Genomic DNA, 26,628 nt, shown 5'->3' with positions numbered 1-26,628 from the left:
TTTAACTTTTTTACTAAATTTGTTTACGTAGTTCCAAAATTAAAATGGTATAAAAAAACATTCATTGAGAAATCTCACTCCCGTCTCTATCCCCTTCTCCCCCAATCCATAATTACTTTATTAGTTTCTTATAGCTCTCGAGTTTTTTTAATGCAAAAATAAATAAATACAAATATATATTCTTTTCTTCCTCCCCTTACCCAAAAAGATAGCATTTAGCACATACTGTCTTCATGTGTCACCTTACCTGTTGGCAATATCTGGGTGTGCGTGGATTTCTCCTGCTGCCGGCAGGTCTCTTGTTTGGGGCCGTAACCACCTACCCTAGAGTTCCCCAGTTAACCCCCAGCAGGGTTCACCTACCTTGTATACTGAACTTCATTCAGATGCCAGTGTTTAGGCCCAGACCAGCCTCTGAGGAATTCTTGAGGTATGGCCAGCCCATTCCTTCAGCCAGCAGGTTCCCTGGGACTTACTATGTGCTTGGTGCTTTGCTAGACTCAGAAGGTACAGGGGTGATCCAGGTCCACACTGATTAAATAATTACAGAATTACAGCGGGTGTACAGAAAGGACACTTGCTGAAGAGCAAGTAATCTAATCTGAGGACCTCCCTGCCGGCCCCTGCCTTGGTGCGGGGGAGTGTGTTGGGGGAAGGCATGTGCTGAGGCACGTGGTGTGGCACAGCAGGACACTAGAGCAGGAGTCAGCCCAGGCCTGCAGATATGGTAGCACGTGACCTGGAAAAGCTGGGCTTCTCCACGTGACTTGGGCAGCTTCTCTTCTCCCTCCTTGCCCATTCTGTGGGATATCCTTGGGCCCCTTGAGTTTTATTGAGCTTTACCCATTTTTAACCGCTTTGAATTTCAATAGTTTTTTATAGTCAAAGAAATTATCTTTGTATCCACCCCATGGTTTTTGTTTTTGTTTTTGTTTTTGTTTTTGAATTTTTAAAAATGGTTTTGGGAGAGACAGAGCGTAAGGGGGGGGAGGGGCAGAGAGAGAGGGAGACACAGAATCCGAAGAGGCTCCAGGATGTCAGCACAGAGCCCGACGTGGGGCTCGAACTCACAGACTGCAAGATCATGACCTGAGCCACCCCGGCGCCCCACCCCATGTTGTTCTTTACATTAAATTAACATAGTATAATTTTCCCAATCAGTTTTTTATTAGCTACTTCAGGAGCTAACAAGGCAGGAAGCCACATGTACCCCACTGAAAGTGGTGATGAATACTTGACTGTGGGTCAAGCAAGACCAAGCTTTATATACTTTCTCTTCTCACACAGCCCTGGGGTGGGGTGGGGTGGGGGATGCTATTTCTCTTCCCATTACCCGTGGGGGAAGGGGCTCAGCACAGGAGCACAGCTAGCCAGCCCCGGAGCTGGAATCCAGGTGAGGCCTTTTCAGCACTGTTAAGCTAGCTGTTTTTAGGAGGAGCCTTAGTCACTGAAATGCACTTCACTCAAGTCGCTAAATATATTTTAACGCTTTAAAAAAGTTTCAGTGGAGAAGCAGGAAAAACTAGTTTTCATAATCCTACCTCAAAAAGCCTTTAATCCTTTCATCTGAATGAAGTACCTGGAGGAACTCATGGCTATCTCTATGGCAATCGGAAATAAGGAATTTCTTGAAAGAAAACATCCAAGTGCCTAATATTTATGAAGTACCTACGACGTTTAAGGCGCTGAGGTTGTGCCAACTGTCCCTATTCTTAGAAACTATAAATTCAGCCGGACGGAACTCCTTCCCCATCAGGAGAGAGCTTAGGGAAGAGGAACACTGCCGGGAAATCAGCCTGGTGCCCTGGTCTGAGGCACTGCACTCCGGTAGATTTCCCCTTCTCCGCCTGCCACCTTCTGAATGACTTTGCTGTTGGGTGTAGGGAAGGAAAGTAGTTCCTCCTAGTGATTGTCCTAAGTGTACAGATGAAAGGATCCTTGGCACCTTCTTGTGCACATGGGGAAACTGAGACCCCAAACATGGATGTTCCATTGTCACAGCAGGACAAACTTCAGCTTCCCTCTCCTCTCTCACTACTACCAAGTCTCATTCCAGATCTCATTTGAGAGCTGGAAGGAACCGTGGAGACTAGCCCTGGGCTATTTGTTCAGCCTGGAGGGAGGATGAGGAATGCCATTTTGTACCATCTGGCCTCAGCTGATCCCCAGACAAGCAGAGCCATTTAGTTCAGGTGCTCAAGAGTCCCCAGTGCACAGCAGTGCTATGTAAATGGCTTTGATAATTAATTCCAACACTCAGCAAGCTATTAGGTCCATCTACCTCTGTTGGTAAAAAGTTTTTCCCTGGTTTTATTGAGATAAAATTGACGCATAAAAATCTTGGCAAGGATTCACACTTCTTGTAGTTTAGGCAATGCTGCTTTGAAGCGGCAGGAAATACTCTGAAAAGGGAGCTGGATTCTTAGTCTTTACAATATTTTGCTTGATGGGGCGCCTGGGTGGCTCGGCCCATTAAGCGTCTGACTTCCGCTCAGATCATGATCTTGTGGTTCGTGAGTTCAAGCCCCACGTCGGGCTCTGTGCTGACAGCTCAGAGCCCAGGGCCTGCTTCGGATTCTGTGTCTCCCTCTCTCTCTGCCCCTCCCTCACTCACACTCTGTCTGTCTCTCAAAAATAAACATTAAAAAAGATTTAAAAGATTTTGCTCGGTTTTCAGGACTAAGCAAGGAACCAGTTCCGTCTACACGGTTTGATCCTTTGTAACCCTCAGTAACTCTTTGTATTCTTAGCCTCAGTTCCCACAAGGAGGATTTTTCCGCTTAAAACACAGTACAACATTAGAAACAAAACAAAAAACACTAGAAGGCAAGCTTTTATGAATGTAGTAACCTGTCTATATATTCCCAACATCTAAAACGTCAAGTATCGGTTGACTTAAGTGCATGAACGGATAAAAGCTAAGTGGTTCTCTACATAAATGATCTGCTTTAATCATTAAATAGCCTTTAACCAGGATGAAGAAAACTTGAGTTGGTAGCCGCAGGAAAGAATTTTCATCATTTGATTATCACCTGCTTGGGCAGTTAGGGCTCTTTTCTAAAAAGATGGCTAACTGGTCACTTGTAAAACTACCGTGAATACGTACAAAGGAAGCTGCATGATTGTACTGGTTAGAATAAAAGGCTAAGCTGCTCTAACAAAGAGACTCAACAATGCGGCGGCTTAAAGAACAGAGAAGTTTGTTTCTTTTTCACATGAACAACTCTCGCGTAACATTTCTGAAGTGCACCATCCAGGTCAGTGGGGCAGCCGTGCTCCCAGCAGTCATTCAAGGACACGGGTTCCTTATATCGTGTTGCTTTTCCATCCTCAGGGGGGCCATTGTCATCACCTGCGTGATTGAAACTGGGTCATCACTGGTTGCAGGCAGTGAGAAGGGGAAAAAGAGCGTAGAGGAGACACCCGAAACCCTAAGGCCTACACCCTGCAGTGGCACGCAGGCTTCACACTTTTCGCTGGCAAGAACTTAGTCATATGGCCGTCTACACTACCTGCAAAGGCCGCTGAGACGTAGTCAAGCCGTGTGCCAAGAAAAAAATGGGAGAGCAGATTTGGGTGGGCAAGTTGCAGTCTCCACTAAACACATACTTGTTATCGTGGAAAGAGCACCGGACTCCAGGCTGGTGTAACTAATTAGCTCTGATATCTTGCTGGGGGCAAATCTCTCTATTTCCCCATCTGTGAGATCAATGAGCTGTATGAGCTGACTGCTGAACTATTTCAAAAAAAGTAAAGCTTGACAAAAATCTTGGCTGGTGAGATTTTTAAAGACAGGTTGAAAAAAAGTGTAAGGAAAGAGACTGAGTCGTGGAGGGCCAATGGCCAACACTAAAGATGGTGGGGAGGAATGATAGGGTTTGGGCGGCATTGTGAAATAAGTCAACTACGGGCTGTCGCTACTTCTAGACTTCTTTTTATGTGGAAAAAAAGAAACTGCTATTTGTACCTGCAGCTGAGCTCTTTGCTATCTAATATATTGTCTCTGTGACCTTTGGAAAATGGCTCAAGCAGCCTGGGTTTCCTCATATATAAAATGGAGTTATTAGCTCCATTCCAGAAGACATCGTGAGGTTTAAATGAAGTCCTTTTGAAAACAGCATAGTTGTTGCCATTTACTGGGCAATACAGTGTCCAGTAAATGGTAGGTATAAATTGGATTTATTTGCTTCACTGTGGAAAAATTGTGAATGCTACTCAAGTGTTGGTTCCCGGAAGTTGTCAGGTCAAGCTCTGACTTAAAACTGATTAATTTAGTGGCCCATAATGCTAATGGACAAAAACAGTGCCTCAGGCATTATCTGTCACCCAACCAGCGATTAGTTGTTGTTGTTTGCCTGTTTTCTTAATTAAAAAAAAAAAAAAATTGTTTTAAGTAAACTCTACAGCCAATGTGGGGCTCAATCTCACGACCTCGAGATCAAGAGTCAAACGCTGTGTGGACTGAGCCAGCCAGGTGCCCCTGTTGTTTTTTAACGCATATGATTTCTTCATGGGTTAGCTCATTTACTTGAACTGTGTTCTTCATCTGAAATGCTCTTTTCTGCTGCTTTTTACTTGCAGCTGAACACTTTCCTATCTGACATATTGTCTCTGTGATCTTGGGAAAATGAGCTCCTATACATCTTTGAAGACCCAAATACGATATCCTCTCCTTAGACAAAGATTCACTGGCAACTCTCAGGAGGCTTAGTTTTTCCTTCTTCTGGGTTTTCATAGCAGGTTTTTCTTTCTTTCTTTCTTTCTTTCTTTCTTTCTTTCTTCTTTCTTTCTTTCTTTCTTTCTTTCTTTTTCTTTCTCTCTCTCTCTTCTTTCTTTCTTTCTTTCTTCTTTCTCTCTCTTCTTTCTTTCTTTCTTCTTTCTTTCTTTCTTTCTTTCTTTCTTTTTCTTTCTCTCTCTCTTCTTTCTTTCTTTCTTTCTTTCTTTCTTTCTTTCTTTCTTCTTTCTCTCTCTCCTTTCTTTCTTTCTTTCTTTCTTTCTTTCTTTCTTTCTTTCTTCTTTCTTTCTTTCTGTAATCTCTGGCCAATGTAGGCCTCAAACTCATGACCCCAAGGGCCAGACAGGCTTTAAGTACTTTACAGAGAACTCATTTAGCCCTCACAGCAGCTCTGTGACGGAATAGGGTCACTGTTGTTATTAGCCCTATTTTGCAATTGAGGAAGCTGAATGAAAGAGTTAAGTGATTTTCCTGAGGGCCAGCTGGGGTTTGAAACTAGGTGGGTGGCTCCAAAGTCTGTATTCTTACCCACCATAGTCTTTTTTAAATTTATTTTTATTTTTTAAGTTTATTTTTGAGAGAGAGAGAGAGAGAGAATGAGTGGGGGAGGGGTCGGGGGAGAGGGGAGAGAGAGAATCCCAAGCAGGCTCCACGCTAATAGTGTGGAGCTGATGTGGGGCTGGAACCCATGAACTGTGAGATGAAGGCCTGGGCCTAAATCAAGGGTCGGATGCTTCACCGGAGGCCACCCAGGCGCCTCTATACCCACCACATTCTTTCACCACCTTACTCTGCCACAGCACATTCCATCTCTGGCTCCGATTGGAGAGTCAATTCTGGCAAGATGTCAGTCCTATTTTGAGACAGATGTGGGACATACATTGGGTTCCCGGTGGATATTGAGGCTAGTTCCTGCAAGGCATGACTTCGTGTCCAATCATAAACATGGCTGCTTTTCATTGAGCTCTTGCTGTGTGTCAGGCATTGTGTGTTAAGCACACGCATACCTTATCGTGAGTCCTTAAAACAAATGGACAAGCAGGGCACCTGGGTGGCTCAGTCAGCTGAGCTCCCGACACTTGACTTTGGCTCAGGTCATGATCTCACGATTCGTGGGATCGAGTCCCACGTCAGGCACTGTGCTGACAGTGCAGAACCTGCTTGGGATTCTCTGTCTCTCTCTCTCTCTCCCTCTGCCCTTCCCCTGCATGTGCCCTCTCACACACACTCTCTCTCTCTCTCTCTCAATAAATAAATAATAAACATTAAGAAAACATTTTTTTAAATACAATTAAAGATGGACAAGGTAATTATCCCCATTTTATAAACAGGCATATATATTAATTGTGCTCACTGGTGGCTGGCACATAGTGGACACACGGTTATCTGCTGAGTTCTAGAAAGAAAGCTCTGTGAAGGCAGGGGTTTTGTCCATTGTTCACTGCCTTATCCCTGGCATTTACAAGAGGGCCTGCTGCTGGCAACATTTGTTAGGCCAGGATTTGAAGCCAGTTTGGGCTGACTCCAAACCCGTGCTCTAACCACTGCGCTCCTTCTCTAAGGGCATTCCTTTAGGGCTATTTATGTTAAGATTTTATTATTATTTTTTAAATAATCTCTACACCCAACGTGGGGCTTGAACTCACAACCCCGAGATCAAGAGTCACATGCTCCCCTGACTGAGCCAGCCAGGCATCCCTAGGGCTTTCTAAATGCACAAATTATTTATATCCCAACTAGTTCTAAGAAGGAATCAAGAAAAGAAAAAGCAGACAGGATTCCTGCAGAAGCAACTCTTCTGCTAAGCTGCTTATTTTAGTTAAGACTCATGGTCACAAATGAAATCAGCCAGACTCTAACTGAAGCAAAAAAGGTGATAAATTTACTTAGGTGTCTTCTCAGATTCGAAGACAGAAAAGCCCCAGGCGTTACCAGTGCTACCTAATCTGATGCTGTGGAGACTCCTGTCTCCCTGCACACAGGCCTTCTCTACATGGCGGGAGAGAAATCAAGGTTGCCAGGAGCACCTGAGCTTTACCGCTTAGGGCTTTTACATCAGAGATTGTGCCCACTCTTTCTCTAAGTTCAAAAGTGCCAGGACATCTTACACCCATTAGGATGGCTTCTAATTTATTCATTCATTTTTTTATTTGGGGGGGGGGGGTGGGGGGGGTGGGGCAGAGAGAGAGAGAGAGAATCCTAAGCAGACTCCTCCCTGTTCAGCAGAGAACCCAACCCAGGACTCGATCTCACGAACTGTGAGATCAGGACCTGAGCCGAAATCAAGAGTTGATCAACCAGCTGAGCCACCCAGGTGCCCCAAAAAAGGAACAAACAGTATATGATTCCACTTATCTGAGGTATCTAAAGTAGTCAAATTCACAGAAGTAGAGAGGAGAATGGTGGTTGTCAGGGCCTGGAGAGAGGAGAAAATGTGGAGTTGTTTAATGGGTACAGGGTTGCAAGTTTGTAAGATGGGAAAGTTCTAGAAATTGGTTGTGCAAGAGTGTGACATGTTCAGCACTGCTGAACTAAATGTTGGAAAATGGCTTACGATCAAGGGCGCCTGGGTGGCTCAGTCAGTTAAGTGTCCGGCTTCAGCTTAGGTCATGATCTCACAGTTTGTGAGTTTGAGCCCCTCATCAGGCTCTGCACTGACAACACAGAGCCTGCTTCGGATTCTCTGTCTCTTTCTGTCCCTTCCCTGCTCACACTCTCTCTTTCGAGAATAAGTAAACATTAAAAAAAAAAAAAGAAGAAGAAAATGGTTTAAGATCATAGATTTTATGTTACCACAATTAAAAAAAAGAAGGGTGCCTCAGTCGGAACTGAGCGTGCAACTCTTGATCTTGGGGTTGTGAGTTTGAGCCCCATGTTGGCTGTGGAGATTACTTAAATCAATAAATACCCATTTTTAAAGATATTTATTTTGACAGGGAGAGCCCAAGAGGGGGAGGGTCAGAGAGAAAGAGAGAATCCTAAGCAGGCTCCCTGCTGTCAGCATAGAGCCCAATGCAGGGCTTGAACCCATGAACCATGAGATCATGACCTGAGCCAAAATCAAGAGTCAGATGCCTAGCGAACTAAGACACTCAAGCACCCCAAATAAATGTCTTTTTTTTTTTTTTTTTTTTTTTTAAAAGAGTCCCAGGAAAGGGATTCATTAGCCTAGATTGGGTCTGGTGCTTATCCTGAGGTCCATCAACTAGGCTAGGGATGCAGTTTTGAAAGAATAGGGCAGTTCCCATGGAAACCGAATGGATGGAGTGGTGGTGGAGTGATTCCAAGAAGCAGGGTGTGTGGGGTGGGAGGGGAGTGCAACTAGAGAGACAAGCAGTGAGTATCCACTACTGAGTTATTGCCTTCTAGTCTAGTCAGGCAGACACATTTTTCCTAGCAGCAAGGGTGATTATCATCAGACATGTCCTAGTCACTTCTTACAGATTTATAGCTCAGTACGGTGTTATGTATGTTTTTTTTTTTTTTTAATATTTGAGAGAGAGAGACAGAGACAGAGCGCGAGCAGGGGAGGGGCAGAGAGACGAAGACAGAATCCGAAGCAGGTTCCAGGTTCCAAGCTGTCAGCACAGAGCCCCACATGGGGCTCGAACTCGCGAGCAGTGAGATCATGGCCTGAGCCGAAGTCAGACGCTCAGCCGACTGAGCCACCCAGGCGCCCCAAGTTTTAACAAAGTTACGTACCTCCTTAGTCCTTGCTAAAAATCTTTGAAGTAGGTTCTGCAAGGAGGTAACAGACTCATGCTATTTAAGTGACTTAATGTAGAATCGGGGTCAGTTCAGTCATAAGGGACTAAAAGCCAATTTGAATTAATTTAGATACAAAGGAAGATTTATCGGCGCATGGAAGGACAAGTCGAACAAGGAGCCCCCTTTGAAGTGCACCTCAGATACAGCCGGGCATCAGGAGCCGCTGCCGTCAGGGACCCCACACCGTCAGCCCTGACTCTACCCCTTTCTCTTCTCTGCGTGTTGACTTCATTTTTTTCTCCATGCAAACAAGTTTTCTTCAGATGGTCACTGGAAGCTGCCACATGTCGCACCTTAAAGCTTTTCCCCCCAGCAAAGAAGTGGAGCTGACTCTCAAGCTTAAAATTCCTAGGGAGAGGGCACCTGGGTGGCTCGGTCCGATTTCAGCTCAGGTCATGATCTCACAGCCTGCTTCGGATTCTGTGTCTCCCTCTCTCTCTGCCCTGCCCCCACTCTCTCTCTCTCTCAAAAAGAAATAAACATTAGGGGCGCCTGGGTGGCTTAGTCGGTTGAGCGTCCGACTTCGGCTCAGGTCATGATCTCGCTGTCCATGAGTTCGAGCCCCGCGTCAGGCTCTGCGCTGACAGCTCGGGAGCCTGGAGCCCGCTTCGGATTCTGTGTCTCCCTCTCTCTGTCTCTCCCCAGCTCATGCTCTGTCTGTCTGTCTGTCTGTCTCTCTCTGTCAAAAATAAATAAACATTAAAAAAAGATAAAATAGGGTCGCCTGGGTGGCGCAGTCGGTTAAGCGTCCGACTTCAGCCAGGTCACGATCTCGCACTCCGTGAGTTCGAGCCCCGCGTCGGGCTCTGGGCTGATGGCTCAGAGCCTGGAGCCTGTTTCAGATTCTGTGTCTCCCTCTCTCTGCCCCTCCCCCGTTCATGCTCTGTCTCTCTCTGTCCCAAAAATAAATAAACGTTGAAAAAAAAAATTAAAAAAAAAAAAAAAGATAAAATAAAATAAAGAAATAAACATTAAAAAAAAATCCCAAGGGAAGACTCCCAGCAGAACTGAATTCTGCTGTTCCCCCAGATTTCAGCAGGAGAGCCGGTCACCTAAGAACGTGGCAACTCCCTGCAGAACGCTATGACTAGTGTGGCGCCTGGCTGGTTCAGTCTGCAGAGCATGTGACTCTTGATCTCAGGGTTGTAACTTTGAGCCCCATGTTGGGTGTAGAGATCACTTAAAATCTCGGGGCGCCTGGGGGGCTCAAGTAAGCATCTGACTCTTGGTTTCGGCTCAGGTCATGATCTCACAGTTTCATGAGTTCGAGCCCTGCATCGGGCTCTGTGCTGGCAGTGTGGAGACTTGCCTGGATCCTCTCTCTCTCAAAATACATAAACAAACTTAAAAAAATGAAATAAATTCTTAAAAAAAAAACAAAAACAGAAAAAACTATGTGAGTAGAAAGAATGGGGCTGCAGGAAAGACAGTTTTTAAGAAGGGGGGGTGGGAGATTGATGCCGAGTGGACCCAACAACAGGTGTCCATCACTGCGACCCAGAGCCAACAAGTGGCATATTAGGGGACACCCTGAATCTAGTATAGCCCTCAGTGGCACATGCTGATGGCTGAGTACTTGCCACACAAAAGGAAGGCCCAGTCTCTGCAAGGCCCGGGGACAGTGCATTCTCGGGTGTGCGGCTGGACCAGCCCCTGAGTCACCAGACGTGGGGTGATGAGCCATCTGAAGCGAGATTTAAAGGAAATCATTTAGGCCCTATGCCTTCTGCCTGAGCTTCCTGGTTAATGTTTGGAGATTGAGGGATAAAGACCTTTGTATAACTGTTATTGGTGGCTTCGTAGATGCCTCTGTGTCCTACTCGATGTGTCTAATGAGGTAGAGCTGCATGAAAACCAGTGGTCTCCTGACAGCAGGTGGAAAGGCCAGCCCACCCTCCCCAAACTTTCACGGAATCTTCATATGAACTACCTTCTTGATAATAACACTCCTGGCTTTCTGTTGTTTTAAATGTCAGCATGTAAAGGGTGCATGGAATTCAGGGATCATCTGGTTCTATTGTTTTCAACCTTGCTTTGGCCAGGGATCCTCCCCCCATCCCCCCAACCAAGTAGCAACCTTACCCAATCTCCTAATACCTAACATAGATCAAAGCAGAGTGGCTTGGGGTCTTGGCGGGTCACAGAGACCTCTGGACCCTCTGACTCAAGTCTTTTCCTCTGTAGAACACACTTTTGAAAACCACTGATCTAGATTAGCCATTTGATTTCGCAGATGGGGAAATCAAGGCCCAGGGAGTTAAGCGGGGCACCCACAGGAGCACCAACAGTAGCAGAGCTGACTGGAACCCCGGTCTCTGGCTTAGGGGTCGTACCCTTTCTCGAATCAGGCCGCTTCTGGCTGTTTTGAAGGAGCACTCCAACCAAGTAGTTGTGTTTTTCTTCACAGTAGGTGCACAATACTTTCTTCAGGCGGACGAGCTGAACTAACAGGAAGGCAAGTAAGGGTCATTGGGAGCCTCATCTAATAAATAAGAGCTTCAGAGTCAGGAACATCTGTTTGTTGATTTATTCGACAGACAATGATTGCTTGCTGTTCACCATTCTAGGTGCTAGAGATGTATCAGCAAACAAGACAGTTCCTGTCTTCAGAGAGTTCTAGTCTTCCATGCCATTTCCATGGGTGTGACGAATACTATTAGAGCAATGTTCAGGAAACACACGTGATTGTACCTGACCCCATTCAGAGGCCTAGGAAGGCTTTCTGGGGAAATGGCATCTAAGAAAACAGCAGAAAAAGTAATGGGAGTGAGCCAGGTAGGGGAGTGTTAGGGGAAAAAAGCTGGAGAGTTCTGTAGGAACCAGGTCATAGAGGGCCCTGTAAACCCTTAACCCTGAGATAACAACATCAGATGTGTTTACTGGAGAGGTGAGTCTGGGGCCATTCAGAGACTGAATTGGCTGGAGACAGCCAAGAGGCAGACAGATGGTAAAGTATAGCAGGTAGAATTTATGGGACTTGATGATTGGTTAAATATTGGTGGTGAGGGAGAGGTTAGGGGTCAGGAATAAGGCCTGCTTGGGTTTCTCATCCAAGCAGTTGATTGATGGTGGTTCCTTTGGCCAAGATGGAGGGCACCGGAGGCAGGGCAGGATTGGGCCTCGGGGCAGAGGATGAGTTCACTTTGGGACTTGTTGAGATTGAAGTGTCTGCAGAGAAGCCTAATGGAAAGTAGTAAGGAACTGGATATTCAGGTTGAGCCCAGTGAGAATTCTGGGCTGGAGATAAAGATCTCTAAGTCATCAGCATTGATGGTATTTGAAGCTGTGGAAGATGAAGTCACCGGGTGTGTAGGGAGAAGAGAAAAGTCTAGAACGGAGTTTGTGGAACATCGACCACCGTGGAAGAGAGCTTGTGTCAGAAACGGAGGCATAGTGAGAGAGCAGGGAGAAACCAGGGGGCTGGGATCACGGAGGCCGTGGAAAGAGCTTTGAGAGGGGAGGAGTCAGTAGGGAAGAATGTGTAGAGAAGCCATGTCTGATAAGGAATGAGAAGCATTCGGTGGATTTTAGTGATGAGGATGTCATCGTGTTAATGTTGGTAAGAGAGGGCTCAGCTGATGGTTGGGAAATGGAAGCCATATCTAAGTGGTTTGAGGAGTAAGAGAAGAGCGGACATCGTGAGGGTGTTCTCCTCAAGTAATGAACGGAAGGAAGGAGACGGGGTGGCTGCTGGAGGAAGTTTTGGGTTGAATGAGGTTCTTTTCCTTTATTGCTGACAGACTTTCCCAGACGTAAATGCTACTTGGAAGGGATTAGCAGTTGCAAATACTAGAAAATGGTTTCCTCCCTTTGTGAAAGATTTGGAGGCGGGGTGCCTGACTGGCTCAGTTGGTAGAGCATGAGACTTGATCTCGAGGTCATGAGTTTGAGCCCCATGTTGGGTCTAGAGGTTACTTACAAAGATAAGATATGAAAATAAATAAAAAAGAAAGAGTTGAAGGAATGTCTGTACCAATACAACAGAGCAGCCTTCGTGATGCTTTCCACAGCTGGAGGTAGGGTGACCCACTCGGCCAGTTTGTTTGGGACTTTTGTGGTGTTACCACCGAAAGCCCGTGTCCTGGGAAACCCCTCACTCTGGGCAAACCAGGATGCTCCATAAGGACAAATCAGAAATATTCTGCAGTTGCAGAGAGTGTGATCTATCATTTCTCTGAAGATTTAGAGGAGCTACCTACCTTAGAAAAAGACCTACTCAAGGAACAGAAGAAAACGTAGGCATACCTGATGGATATTTCAGTAAGCTTCAAAGAGAGAGTACATCATTAACTTCGAAACAGCGAACCTGCAAATGGAGTAATCTGAGATAAGGAAGGATGAGGGAGAGATTGAAAGTGTGGCTCCAGGCGCCTGGATGGCTCGGTGGGTTAAGCGTCGGACTTGTGATTTCAGCCCAGGTCCTGATCTCAAGGTCATAGGAATGAGTCCCGCATTGAGCTCTGTGCTGACAGCAAGGAGCCAGTTGGGATTCTCTCTCTCCCTCTCTCCCTGCCCCTCCACAGTATGTGCTTTCTCTCTTTCCCCTCTCCCTCTCTCTCTCTCTCTCTCTCTCTCTCTCTCAAAATAAATAAATAGACATAAAAAAAGTGTGTCTCTTGAACTAAAAACTGAATGTCAGGATGAACACAGTGGGTTTACTAAATACAGAAAACAGACTTCAGATGATCTCCCAGAGCACAGGGGAAATTGAGAAAGCTATGAAAATAGAAGAGGAGATACGGAGGGGGGAGCAATGAAAGATGAGTTTTAAGAATTCAAACTAACGATTAATAATGAATAAAATAAATGAAAACGCGTCGGGTGCTTATTCTGTGGCAAGCATTCTGTAAGCCCTTTACACGTGTGAGCTCATCTACTCCTCAATACCGTGGGTGCTGTGATCCTCCCCATTTGCACACAGGGACACTGGTGCACAAGTAAGTTCAACCACTTGTGCAAGTTTATGCAGGTAGGAGGTGAGGGAGCTGGTGAACCCAGGTGGTCCGGCTTCAAGGCCTTTGCTCTGAAATGCTGAGCCGCAGGCCTCTGAGGCAGAACGTTGAAACCAAATGATTCACTTTTTTTTGGGCATCTCTTGAGTGCCAGGGCCAGTTCTGCTGCTGGGAAAATATCAAAGAGCAAGACAGAGTAGAGCCCTGCTCATGCAGAGCTTACGTTCTACTACAGAGAGAAGAAAATGTGCCAGTAAGCAAACAACTAAGAGAGTTTCCACAAGTGTGAAGTCCTACGAAGCAAAAACAGAAAAGAAGGTAGGGAGTCACTAGTTATGTGTGTGTTGATGTAGGCGTTGCTACTCTAGGTGGGACGATTGGGGAAGACTCTCTAAAGAGATGACATCACCTGAGTCTAGAATGTTGTGGAGTTAGCTTTGGAAAAATATGGGACAGAGGGAACAACAAGTGCAAAGGTCCTGAGGTGGGAGCGAATTTGGCATATTGGAAGACTAGCAAGAAGGCCATTGTAGCTATAGCAGAGTGAACGAGGGAGACATGTGTAAAAGATAGAGAATTAGCCAGGGGTTAGATCAGGTAAGGCCTGGTAGGCCAGAATAAGGAATTGGGAGTTAAAAAAAAATTTTTTTTTAATGTTTATTTATTTTTGAGAGACACAGAAGCAGAGTGTGAACAGGGGAGGGGCAGAGAGAGGGAGACCCAGAATCTGGCAGGCTCCAGGCTCCAAGCTGTCAGCCCAGAGCCCGACTCGGGGCTCGAACTCACAAGCCGTGAGATCATAACCTGAGCCAAAGTCCGATGCTCAACCGACTGAGCCACCCGGGTGCCCCAAGGAATTGGGATTTTATTCTAATTGCAACTGGAAGGAATTGAAGAGGGTTTTGTGGTGGTGGTAGTGGTGGTGTTTTAGGCTTTGTGTTGTGTGTGTGTGTGTGTGCCTGTTTTTAGCAGGGTAAGAATATAGTGGGATCTACATGCTAAAAGAAAAGTATGGCTGTTATGCAGAGAATAGACTGTAAGGTGATAAGGAAGTGGAATGAGGAAGCAGGAAAAAGTTTAAACGGATGTTCTGGCTGGAAGCAAGGCCCGGAGCTCAGAAGTTTGGGGTAGGTTAATGGTTAATGCGAGCTGTCTCTCTACACAGGGGCATCCCTTCCCCAGTTTACCTAATCACATTCGCTAATCTACATGGAGATGAAGGATCCTCTTGTGGGAAAAAAAAAGATCAGAGATCCCAACACCCTTCGTGGTAAGAAAGAGCCCAGTGGGGGGACCCGAGGCTGGGCCAATCGGACTCCTCCTGAGAATTGCAAACAGCAACTCAAGTCTTTGCTGGGTACCCTTGAACACAAAAATGTAATGTTTGGGCACGTCCACAAAATAAATATTTGTCGTATGATTGGGTGCATGACCAGGAAGATGTGCACGAGAAGCAGAAAAGGTGCAGGTGCAGGAGGAAAACCCAGCCGGAGAAAGAGAAAGAATGTTCCTGCTGACTTGCGGGTTCCTGGCTTGGTTCCTGGTTTTCTGATCCTCCCAAGGCCTAAGGTGCCTGCTGGGGTTCCTGGGGATCTCCCTCGCCTTCATAACGCAGGGGTTTTATTTTTGCTTGCGTGGATTTCTTTTACGGGCAACTCAAGGACCCTCCGTTCCAGGGTGAGTGCGATGATAAAACTCCTGCCCGTTTTTTACTCTATTTGTGACTTGGGGCACCCTTGCGTCTCACTGCCTCACCAGCTCAGGGCTTTTTTTTTTTTTTTTTTTTTTGCCTGCTTCTGTTTTTTCTAGTGTTTTGGGCCTATAATGTTATCTTAAGGTAACTGAATTTGCTTTTATTTTACTCACTGGTAAGATCCAACATTTTCCTGAGATAACTTCATACATTGTTTACAATATATGCTTCTGACTGGACTCTAGTTTTCCACTTAACTCAGTTATTCAGATACTAAACATGTATCTGGCTGTTTGTTTTGGTATACACATTTTCCCGCGTTCTTTCTTTCCTTTTGTATAGCCTGTAGAGGATAAAACCCACAGTAACCCATTCATCAAGCATCCTCTGAGTTGCCGCTCTGGGGGCATAGAAGGTAAGTACGTCAGGGTTCCCCCTGCCCTGCTCCAGTGCATTCTCTGGAAGTTGGTGCCCCTGGCCCTCCTCTCTCAGGCCACAAGCCCTCCCTGAATGATCTCACCTTCTCAGAGGCCTTAGCTCACGCCTGTTCTGCAGGATGAACAGGCTTTTTTTTTTTTTTTAACAGATATGTGATTTCCACCCCGTGTACTTTGTGCTCAGGGTTTGCATGTTTAGTTTGACCCATGGGAAACGCCACTGAGATATTTCTGTCACTGTCAGAAACACATTGGTGCTGTCCACAGGTGTACCTCGAGTGAAACTGGCTGAGACACTACACTGCATCTTCAAATGGGGGTGGGGGGCCCATCAGGAGCCAACAGAACTCACCCAGAAGCAACTCAGGGCACGTCAGGCACTCCCTGGAAGAGTCGATTTGACTTCTCCTATCTGGAGTAAGTCTGCCACCCAGTCCAAATTGGGGTGTGAGGAGGATGTGAGGACAGGAGCAGGAAGGACTTTCATCCCCCCCTCCCCCCTCCCCCACAGACAATGAACTGGGAAAATAAGCCCACGTCTCAGACCAGAGCGTGTGTACACAGATGGCTCTCCGCTCTGTCCGAGGCTCTGGGCCTTCCCCCTGCACATCGCACCAGGGTGTCCCACGGGCACTTTAAAACTCAGCACGTGCGAGGCTGAACTAGCCTTCTTCCTTCTTCCTTCTCCCGCCACTCCCCAAACTGCCCTTCCCTCTCTGTTCTCGGTGCTGATTGTAACGGTCTCGCCACCAGCCCCATTCCCCAAGCCAAGATCCTGGCCAACATCCTCCACCCTTTCTGTGACCTTTCCCTTTCCTTCTTTTCAAACTGTAGAGCCAGGCAAAAGGGCCCACAGCTACTAGGCTGAATGCAAAGAGTCTCATTAAGTGATCCGACTAGAAATAGCCATAGGCCCTAACTAACCAGTTATAACCAGGCACAGTTCCTAAGATTACTGGAAAAAGAGAAAAATCCCATAGTGCTTCACTTGGCCCTATAACTGTGGCCCTTCAACACCACCTCATTGTAGACCGTCTCTCCTTTGCTGTCCTGCCCGCTGCTTCCTTGTGGTGTATTCACTAAACTTTTATCTCTTTTGTTCTGCCTTGGGTGAATTCTTTTTTTTTTTTTTTTTTTAATGTGTATTTATTTTCAAGAGAGAGAGAAAGCACAAGCAGAGGAGGGGCAGAGAGAGAGGGAGACACAGAATCCGAAGCAAGCTCTGGGCTCGGAGCTGTCGGCACAGAGCCCTATGCAGGGCTCGAACTCACGAGCCCTGACATCATGACCTGAGCTGAAGTCAGACACTTAACTGACTGTGTTACCCAAGGCCCCCTTGCCTTGGGCGAATTCTTAAAGCATGTAGGCCCTGGCCTCCACCCGATCAGGGCGCCCCACATTTGGTGGCCTCCCCATCCGATTGGGACACCCCACAGTAATCACCTGGTCACCAGGTTTTATCATCTGTATTTATTTCCTACTGCTGATATAATAAATAACTACACATTTAGTGGCTTAAAACAACACACATTTACTATCTGACAATTGTGGAGGTCGGAAGTTTGAAATGAGTTTTTTTCTTTAAAGTTTATTTATTTATTTTGAGAGGGAGGGGGAAAGAGGGGGAGGGAAAGAGAAAATCCCAAGCAGGCTCTGTGCCATCAGGGCAGAACCCAACACAGGGCTCAAACTCAAAACCCTGAGATCATGATCTGACCGAAACCAAGAGTCAAACGCTTAATGTAGACTGAACAACCCGGGCACCCTGAGTTTTGTGAGGCTAAAATCAAGATGTCAGCAGGGCTGGTTCCTTCTGGAAGTTCTAAGGGAAAATCTGTCCCGTCTCAGCCTCCAGAGGCCGATCTCATTCCTCGGTGCATAGCTGCACCATTTCAGTGCACAACGCTTTCCTCTCACCTTGCTTTCCTCCTGTGACCTTGATCTACCCTCCTCTAAAAAGGACCCTTGTGATCTACATAGGGCCCGCCCAGATAACCCAAGATCGTCCAAATAAGGTGACATTCACAGACTCCAGTCATTAGCGTGTGGATGTCTTACACACCATCCTAAGCACCCAACATTCCTGGGACCCAACTGTTCTCATTGCCGCTGTTCAGATCACTTTGTCTCTCAGCCAAGGGGGCTGTTAAAATGACCTCTGAGTTGATTTGCTCTTGGTGCATGACCCAGATTGGGGGCAGTGGGTTCTCTGCCTCTGGTCCTGCCCCCTTCCAATCCATTATGCTTCTAACTGCATCTTCTTTGTCCCTTCCTGGTTAAAAGTTTCTACAGACTCCCCTGTTACTCTCAGGATAAAGTCTCAGCTCCTGAGATGGATACAAGGTCTTCTGTGGTCTTTCTTCTGCCCATGCTTTCAGCCAAATCTCCCACGAGCCATGACAAAGCAACTGTGAATTTCTCAAGACAGAACGATGTGAGTTATCGACCTTCTGAAGTCATACTTCTCAGCCTTGAATCCCAGCCCTACCCGTTGCCAAATATGGATTCTTGGGCCAGTAACTTAACCGTTCCGTGCCTCAGTTTTATCTTTTTTGAAACTTTGGCCCTCAAAGGGGCACCTGGGGGACTCAATCAGTTAAGCGTCCGACTTCAGCTCAGGTCATGATCTCATGGTTCGTGAGTTGGAGCCCTGCATCAGGCTGTCTACTGTCAGCACAGAGCCCGGATCCTCTGTCCCCTTCTCTCCGCCGCTCCCCCTCCCTTCTCTCTCAAAAATAAAACATTAAATAAAAACATTAAAAAAAAAAACAAAACTTTGGCCCTCAAAGATTGTTGTGATGATCGCATTGATTAAATTAATTAAAGTACTTAAAGTACTTACTAGAGAGCACCTGACTGGTTCAGTCAGTAGAGCATGCGACTCTTGATCTTGGGGTCATGAGTTCGAGCCCCATGTTGGGTGTAGAGATTGGTTAAAGACAAAATGTTTAAAAATAGATAAATAAAGTACTTATTAGAACAGTGCTTGGCACAAAGCGAGTCCTCCACCATTCTACGTTCTCAGTCCTATCGACGCTGTGTGGAACACTCTCCCCACAACACTGTTTCCCTGGAACTTCTTCCTCATCTCTTCAAGGTTCACCTCAGTATCACCTCCTGTGCACAGGCCTCCCTGCTGTCTCCTCCCACCTCATGCTGGGATTCTGGGAACTCTGTGACCTGAACAAGAGGCCCTATCACATATTTACAATCATTTCATGATGTGTGTAGAAGGAAACATCCTGAAATACTAATATTTATGTTTTTCTTTTCCGCACTCCCTTGTATGTGACCCTCCCCCTAGTCAGGCAGAGGCATTCACATCGCCTTAAGTATTAGTCCTTATAGGGGCACCTGGTGGCTCAGTCAGTTAAGCAGCTGACTCGATTTCAGCTCAGGTCATGATCTCATGGTGCGTGAGTTCGAGCCCCACATCGGGCTCTGCGCTGACAGTGCGGAGCCTGCTTGGGGTTCTTTGTCTCCCTCTCTCTCTGCTTCCCTCCCTTTCAAAAGTAAATAAATAAACATAAAAAAAAAGAGGATGAGTCCTTATAACATGAATGCAAGGAGAAAGGAAAAGACTATGTTTCATTTTTCAACTTCCAAAGTAGGCTTCAATGTGGATACCCACACGAGTAGTTTTTTTATGTATTTTTAAAAAATATTTATTTATTTATTTTTGAGAGAGAGAGAATGAGTGGAGGAGGGGCAGAGAGAGAGAGAGAGGGAGACAAGATCCCAAGCAGGCTCCTTGCTCTCAGTGAAGAGCCCAGTGAGGGGCTCAAACTCACGAACCGTGAGATCATGACCTGAGCTGAAATCAAGAGCCCTATGCTTCACTGACTGAGCCACCCAGGTGCCCCGCACATGAATAGTTGTGAAAGCCGAGCATTGGGCTTGATGGAGAGAAGCGAGTTTGAGAAGCCCGAAGAGGTGGTCCTAAAGGGAGCAGGTGTAAAATGCATGCCTTGGCAGTGGACTAAAAGAGTGAAGAGGGGTGTCTGGCCCATCCAGCTCATGGGAAGGCTGGTTAGGGGTTGCCCACGGAGGGAGCGGAGACAGGAGTTGAACTTGGAGACCAAAGAGGAGCAGAGTCAGCATCAACAGACTGCCCAACAGCAGAGCTGGGTGGCGTTGTGGCAGCCAAGCCAGCATGGTGTCCATCCATGGCCCCCCCGCGTCAGCACAGCCATCACCTGTGCTGAGGGGCCACAGTCACTGTTCCGCTCCTCACTTGCTGGTGAGGTCCTTTCTGTGTCAGCTGCCTGTTGTCGCCCCTGAATCACCCAGCAGAAATGGTGCCCACCCGTGCCACGTTCTAAATGAGCCTTTTCCTGGGGACACCTGCTTTTCATAAGAGCTCAGGAACCTTGCAAGCCTCGTACAATGAAAAGCAGAATCTCTCTCTCTCTCTCTCTCTCTCTCTCTTTCAAGAAAGCTCTAGGTCCAATGTGAGCCTCAAACTCACAACTGCAAGATCTAGAGTTGCAAAGTCTACCCACTGAGCCAGCCGGGCGCCCTGAAGGGTAGGATCTTGACACTGGGTATCAATAGTGTAGGAAAGAAAGTCCCCAGAACCTGAACTTGGGAGGAAATGGACAATGAGGCTGACCTGTTTCGTGGAACTATAGGTCTCTGGGGCATAGACGAGCCTCTGGGAGGGCAGCAAACATTGTTGGATTTGTCTCTGTGTCCCTAACACGTGGCTGGTGCTTGGTAGATATCTATTACACCGAAAGAATGAATGAAAATCATAATCTAGTAAAAGGAGACAGATTCATAAACAAATAATCATAACACATCCTCAGTGCTGTGATGCAGGCCTGTAGGAAGCGCTCGGTGAACAGAAGAGAGAAAAGGTACAGAGATGTACATGATTTTCTGAGGCAACGGCAGGCCTGGTGCACACGTGTTGTGACTCTCACCCCCACTCCAGAGCGCCTTTGGAGTAGACAGATGCTCTGTCTGGCCCATGCTGCTGTCTCTGGGCACTGGAATGCCCATAGGACTGGGTCCCTGACATTGCCCTCAGCCATAGCTGATGGACTCTTGGTACATGACCCAAAGAGAGCAATGGGATCAGAGATGCCAGTCCCTTGCTGCTGATCACCTGACCTGGAGACTGACTCCTAGCCATGTTTGGCCATGTGTTCGGAGAAGTGGGCCATGGTGAGGCTAAGAGAGGCAGAGAAGCTTCTGGCTGCTCAATGACTTTTAAGATCCTTGGTTCTCCTTGCCGTTGAGGCCTGGTTGCCCCCTACTGTTTGGTTCCAGGTGATGCCTCTGAAGACTCGTATTCAACTCTTTTCTTGCTTAAGCTTGCCTGAGTGGTTTCTGTTCTGTGCAGCCAAGAGCCTTGACTAACATTATGCTCATCGATGTCACTGCCGCGATCACAGCACGTACGTGAACAGTGCTTACAATGGCCCGGACTCTATTCTGAGAGCCTAACGTGTAATCACTTGTTAAATCCTCATAACATTCCTATGAGGTAGGTACAACCATCGTCCTTAGTTTTCGGATGAAGAAACAGGCACAGAGAGGTTCAGCAACTTAGTTCACAGAGCTAGTGAGTGACGGGGCTCTGGGATTCAAACCCAGACAGGGCCTATGTGCAGCCGTGCAGTTTTGTCTTATTCTGTTGAGCGAAAGTTTGTATCTTTATGTTTTGAACCTGTTGTCCTGGAAGAACGTAGTTCTAAATTCCAAGCACACGAGGAGGCCTGGGCCAGTCCCTTCTCCTGCAGCGAGGCTGGGTGGGCCGCGAGGCCTCTCAGTTGCCGGGCCTGGCAGAGGAAGCGCGGGAAGGAGCCTCTGAGCCAGGTACAGGGCTTGGCGGCAAATCTGCCGGCGGGGCGGGAGGCCAGAGCCGCGCCCTGGCACCTGGCAGGCAGCCCAGCCCCACCGTTGAGAAAATGCCTGGAACAAAGGAGTCCTCCCGCCGCGACTGGCCGCCTCTCCTTGCGCCTGCAGCTCCTCAGCGAGGAATCTGACCTTCGCCAGGCCAGGCCAGGTCAGGTCCTTACACGGCCTCAGGTGGCTGTGGAGAGGCCTCAGTGCCCAACCCTGGCTGCCCCGGCGTTGGGAAGTGGGCGTCCCAGAAGGTTCCAGTCTGATATCCACCCAGGGGCTCTGCTGGGCTGCCTGAACTTCTCCTTCCTGCCGCCTTCCCCCTTGGTGTCCAGGGCAGGTGACTTCACAGCACTAGGGCCTGGAATCACCCCCCCACCCCCCACCTCCCCCCGCCGCCAGCCAGAGGTCAGTCTCAGCAATGGCTTGCCAGGTGCGGACCGGCAGATGTGTGTCTGGTGAACCAATGGCCCTGAGAGGGAATTTGGGCATAATCGACAGCGGGCATCTGGGGGGATAAATCTGGACCTGGGAGAGGTCTGGGAGAATGAAAAGTGAAAACGGAGACCCCAGAGGGTAGTGGTGTGGTTCTCCCTGGATACTTTTTTTTTTTTAATGTTTATTTATTTATTTTGAGAGAGAGTGTGAGAGGGAGACAGAGCATGAGTGGGGGGAGGGGCAAAGGGAGAGAAGGAGAAAGAGAATCCCAAGAAGGCTCTGCGCTATCAGCAAGGAGCCCTATGTGGGGTTCGAGCCCACGATCTGCAAGATCATGACCTGAGCCAAAACCAAGAGTCGGATGATCAACACCCTGAGCCACCCAGGCGCCCCTCTTTTTTTTCTTAGGTAAACTCTACACCCGACTTAGGGCTCAGACTCACAACCCTGAGATTGAGAGTCCCATGCTCTACCGACAGAACCAGCTGGCGCCCTCCTCCCCAGCTCTGTTGACACCTCTTGAGCAAAGCACTAGAAGCCCCTCAGAGTCGAGGGCCAGCCTCTCAAAGGGGTGGCCAGCCTATGACCAGCTCCGTCTTCTTCCTTCCCCGCTTCTCGTGGGCAAGACCAGAGGGGTGTGGCTCTGGACAAGAGACCACCTCACTTCAGCTCTTTTGTTCAAAGAGGGACAGGCCCGGGAGCCCCAGGCCAGCTTTAAACCTCCCCTGAAGCCTAGCCTTTCGTGACTGCTGTCATCAGGGCCACTGCCGGCTCATATGGTGCCCTATGATGTTTCAGAAAAAGAGGCTGTTTCCTGTAGGTGGACACCACCCTCCTCCAGGGCCCCCAGCAGTGCTAATTGGAGCTGGACTTCAGCCCCACTTGCCTGGCAACACTATGAGCTGGTGTAGACCCAACCTGTGCTGTCATATGCAGGGGCAGTGCCTTTTAGGATAATCCCCAAACCATGACCCTGGGCCCCTGATTCCCGGGCTAAATCCTATCCCCCTGGCCTGGATCTTCCTTGGGCTGGACAACAGGAGGTCATTCCAGAGGTGGCTTCTCTTCACTGGCACAAACCAACTTTAGACAACATGGCAAGGACTCAGGAGGGGTTTCCTAGAAGCAGCTCTCAACAACCATCGGCAGGAGCTGTCCTCCCAGGCACAGCCTCTAGCCTGGGAGTGGTCCCCGGATGAGGGAGCCGTGGGTATAGCCCTGAATGTTGTCCAGCTCATGATCTGACCCCCAGTGTGCGATTCTGGATGCACTCTGAGCCTGGCTTTCTGTCCCCAGGGCCCACACTCAGTGCCCAGACCCGGGGAGCCCAGGGCATGGCACCCCGGGCCCACTACAGGACCAGGCTCAGAGTGCATCCTACACAAATAGATGACTAAGTAAAAGAATAGTCCAAAGGAAGAGGCCCTCCTGAGGCAAGTGTGGGCGCCAGGCCTGGAGGCCCAGGATCCCCAGCTTCACCACTCACGGGCCGTGGGACTCTCTGAGCCTCACTTCCTCTTCTGGAGAACAGGCTTCAGAGACACCTGCTTCCCTCGGTTGCCCGGCAACTTGCTATTAACAATAAAAGAGCAACAACAGTAACAGAGCCACCACTCCTGGAGAACTTCCTCTGTGCTGAGTGCTTGGCATGAATCCTCCCAACAGCCCTGGGAGGGAGGCGCTCTCCCCATTTTACAGGGACCTTAGGAATGACTTAGTGGTGATGGGTCTTGCTCAGGAAGCGGCAGCTGCGTCCTCTCTGTGCGCAGGGCAGCGTGGGCGGTGTGGGGCCACGGCGCGTGTGGAGTTCGCAGCTGGGGTCGGAGTCCAGAATCCATGCCCAGCATGTCTCCCCCCAGGTGCTGAGGGTCACCTGAGTCTAGGGCAGGGCTCAGAGCTGCTGGGAGGCTGGAGTCTTGGGCTCTGTTGCCACTTCTGCTCCTGATCACGTCTGCCTCCGGGGTCGGTCCCTATCCTTCCACGGCCTCCGTTTATCCTACTGTCGAGTGAGAAATAGGGGTCGGGTCCTTTGATCCCCAGGGTCCCTGACCACAAAGAAAGGCAAAGGGAAGTTGGGGAAAGCAGGGAGCCTGTTGGCTGGATTCCTGGCTTGTCTCTGCCCCCTGGTGGACACCAGCAGCCTGGCACCCAGGGGAAAAACTGGCTTTGTGACCTCTGCCCAGGAGCCCACCTCTCCTAGCCCCGGTGCCCAGCTGTTAAACGGGGATAATAATAGCACCTACATCATCAGGATGTTGTAATGGTTAAGTGTAACAGCAAGTATGAAACACTCACTACTGAGCTGCATACCCAGAATGTGCCCAATACATGTAATCATTATCTTCTCCCTCCTGCTCTACTTCCTCGTGCAATCAGTCACCAGGACTTGCTGATTCTTGCCTCTCCTGCTCCCTGTCACCCCCAGACCAGGCCTCACCATCTCTCTCCTAGATTCCTCCTCACCCACCCTCCGGGCCTCCAGTACCATGTCGGCCCCCGCCTCAATGCCAGACCTGTGCCTGCCCCATCTATGACAGCTGTCCAAGACCCTCAGACAAGCCCTCAGAGATCCCAGCCTCCTGTGCAGCCCCAATCACCCTGTGCCTTTCTACTCCCCGTATTGTGACCACCCAGCTCCTGGCGTCCCTCTGCTCATGCCCAGAGGTCCTGCCTCCCAGGTGAGTTCCCTGAAAGGTTATTTCAGCTGTCTTTGCTTCCCCGTCCCCCACCTCTGCTGCAGCCCCAAGCCCTTTCTAGGTCTCAGCTTCCTTATCTCCAAATCGGACTGTTATGAGGATGAAAGAGAGAAAATAGCAAAGGATGTGGCCCGCAGTAGCCACTGGGCGGAAGTCAGGTATCTACATTAGGGAAGGAGGCTTCTGTCACCAGTGCCAGGCAGTCACATCTGTTTGGAGGGGAGGCACTCCAAGGTCCCACCACACTTCCAAGATCCCATAGGGGCACAGGCTGAGCCGTGAGCGCAGACCTCTGGGTAGAGTAGAGCTTGGGTGGCCCCTCGGCTCGACCCTGCTTTCCCCCAGCCCGCTGCAGGGACCAGGTGCAGAACAGGCCCTCTGGCTCGGTGGCTCCAGCCAGCAGCATTGGGACTGAGAAAGAGGAGGGAGGCACCTGAGATGAGGCAGATCCGGCTGTCAGAGCTGGAGCGGGAGTGGTGGACCAGGGTCCAGGAGTCTGTATGGAAAGCCAGGGTGCCCATGGGGGCAGGTCCTCAGCAGTCCTCCAGGCCACTTGGGGAAACTGAGATTGGGATTAGGGAAAATTAATTCCTGAGGGTTCTACTGAGCATTCAAGAATTCAATACATTTTTTTTTTTCCTTCTTGTTTTAAAGTAGCCTTCATGCCCAGCGTGGAGCCCAACCTGGGGCCTGAACTCACTACCCTGAGATCAAGCCCTGAGATGAGATCAAGAGTTGAATGCTTAACTGACTGAGCCACCCAGGTGCCCTGACACATTTCTATTCTATTTAATATTTTGGCTAAGTAATATAGTCACAACATGCAAGGAACCATATGTGGAATGATAAGTATTCAATTTTATTAGTTTCTTACTCTTTTCATGTGAATAAATATAACCAAATATGGATATGCATTCTTACTCATTCACACCCCCTTTTTACTCAAAGGAGGGCGTGCAGGGTTTCGCATCTTACCTTTTACTTAACAATGTGTTCTGCAGCTTAATCAATCCATCGAGAGCTTCCTCGTTCCTTTTTTCCCCAGCTGTGTAGTATTCCATAGTGGGGACGTATCATCGTTTACTTATTTAGCCAGTTCCTTCCTGGTTAAGGAGCACTTGGGTTGTTGCCAGACTTTTGCTATCACCAGCAGTATGTAATGAATAATCTTGCCTTCTCCGAGCCAACGATTAGACAAGAGTATCAAGGCCAATGGCTGTATCAGTGGTCAAAATATTGAAATAGTACAATTACAACTGTAACAATCAATAAACTTAATTAATGATATGAGTTCTACTATAAACTTTTGAGTCAAGCTGTAGCTTTGGGATATCAGGACTTGTTCAGTGGGCCTCCTGCCATACCTACACACATCTGGACTGTTAGAAACATGAGGGCAGCTGGGACTTCAGCCTAAGCTAGATGAGCCATATGACCATGTGACCATACTGAGCATTCTTTACAGAACACTCTGTATCTTAGAAGAATCACTGGTTTATCATTGTCCTCTACTTATCTAATTACTGCTGGCCATAAATATTTTAGTTTCCACTGGGCTGTTTATTGGCTCATTTTCATTCTTGTTAAGTAGGATAAATGCAGTGCTTTCCTATTTGAAAATTTCAGATTTATAGTAAAATATTAGAAACAAACAGAGATGAGAACATTTTGGATGTTCTTAAGGTTTCTTTTAACTATCATTTAAAATTTTTTGAAAAACATTTTTATTTATTTTTGAGACAGAGACAGACCACAAGCAGGGGAGGGGCAGAGAGAGAGGGAGACACAGATCCGAAGCAGGCTCCAGGCTCTGAGCTGTCAGCACAGAGCCCGACTCAGGGCTCAAACTCACAGACTGTGAGATCATGACCTGAGCTGAAGTCGGATGCTCAACTGACGGAGCCACCCAGGTGCCCCTCTTTTAACTATCTTAAACATGAATCTTCCTTTTCTGGAGGAAGAAGAAAGAAAAAACAACAATAATAATCACAGCCTTGAATATTCTTTTATTACTGAATGAAAGCCTGAAGACAGTAGAATATTTACTAGCATGCAAGAA

The 26,628-nt window shown here is 48.0% G+C and overlaps 1 protein-coding gene across 1 annotated transcript in view; it reads left to right on the top strand.

Annotated features, from left to right (window-relative positions):
• TRIT1 (tRNA isopentenyltransferase 1) overlaps positions 1-14,875 on the top strand; it is a 58,801-nt gene extending 43,926 nt beyond the window's left edge. The window contains exons 13-14 of the transcript XR_015254624.1: positions 13,691-13,773; positions 14,621-14,875. The gene's annotated coding sequence lies outside the window, so the exon portion shown is untranslated. The remainder of the gene's footprint in view (positions 1-13,690; positions 13,774-14,620) is intronic.
• The last annotated feature ends 11,753 nt before the right edge of the window (positions 14,876-26,628 follow it).

This window comes from Puma concolor, chromosome C1, assembly GCF_028749965.1.
Source record: "Puma concolor isolate L17-30 chromosome C1, mPumCon1.1.hap2, whole genome shotgun sequence".
Taxonomy (NCBI): Eukaryota; Metazoa; Chordata; class Mammalia; order Carnivora; family Felidae; genus Puma; species Puma concolor.
The sequence above is the reverse complement of the archived record's forward strand: the minus strand, read 5'-3'. Positions and strand labels throughout refer to the sequence as shown.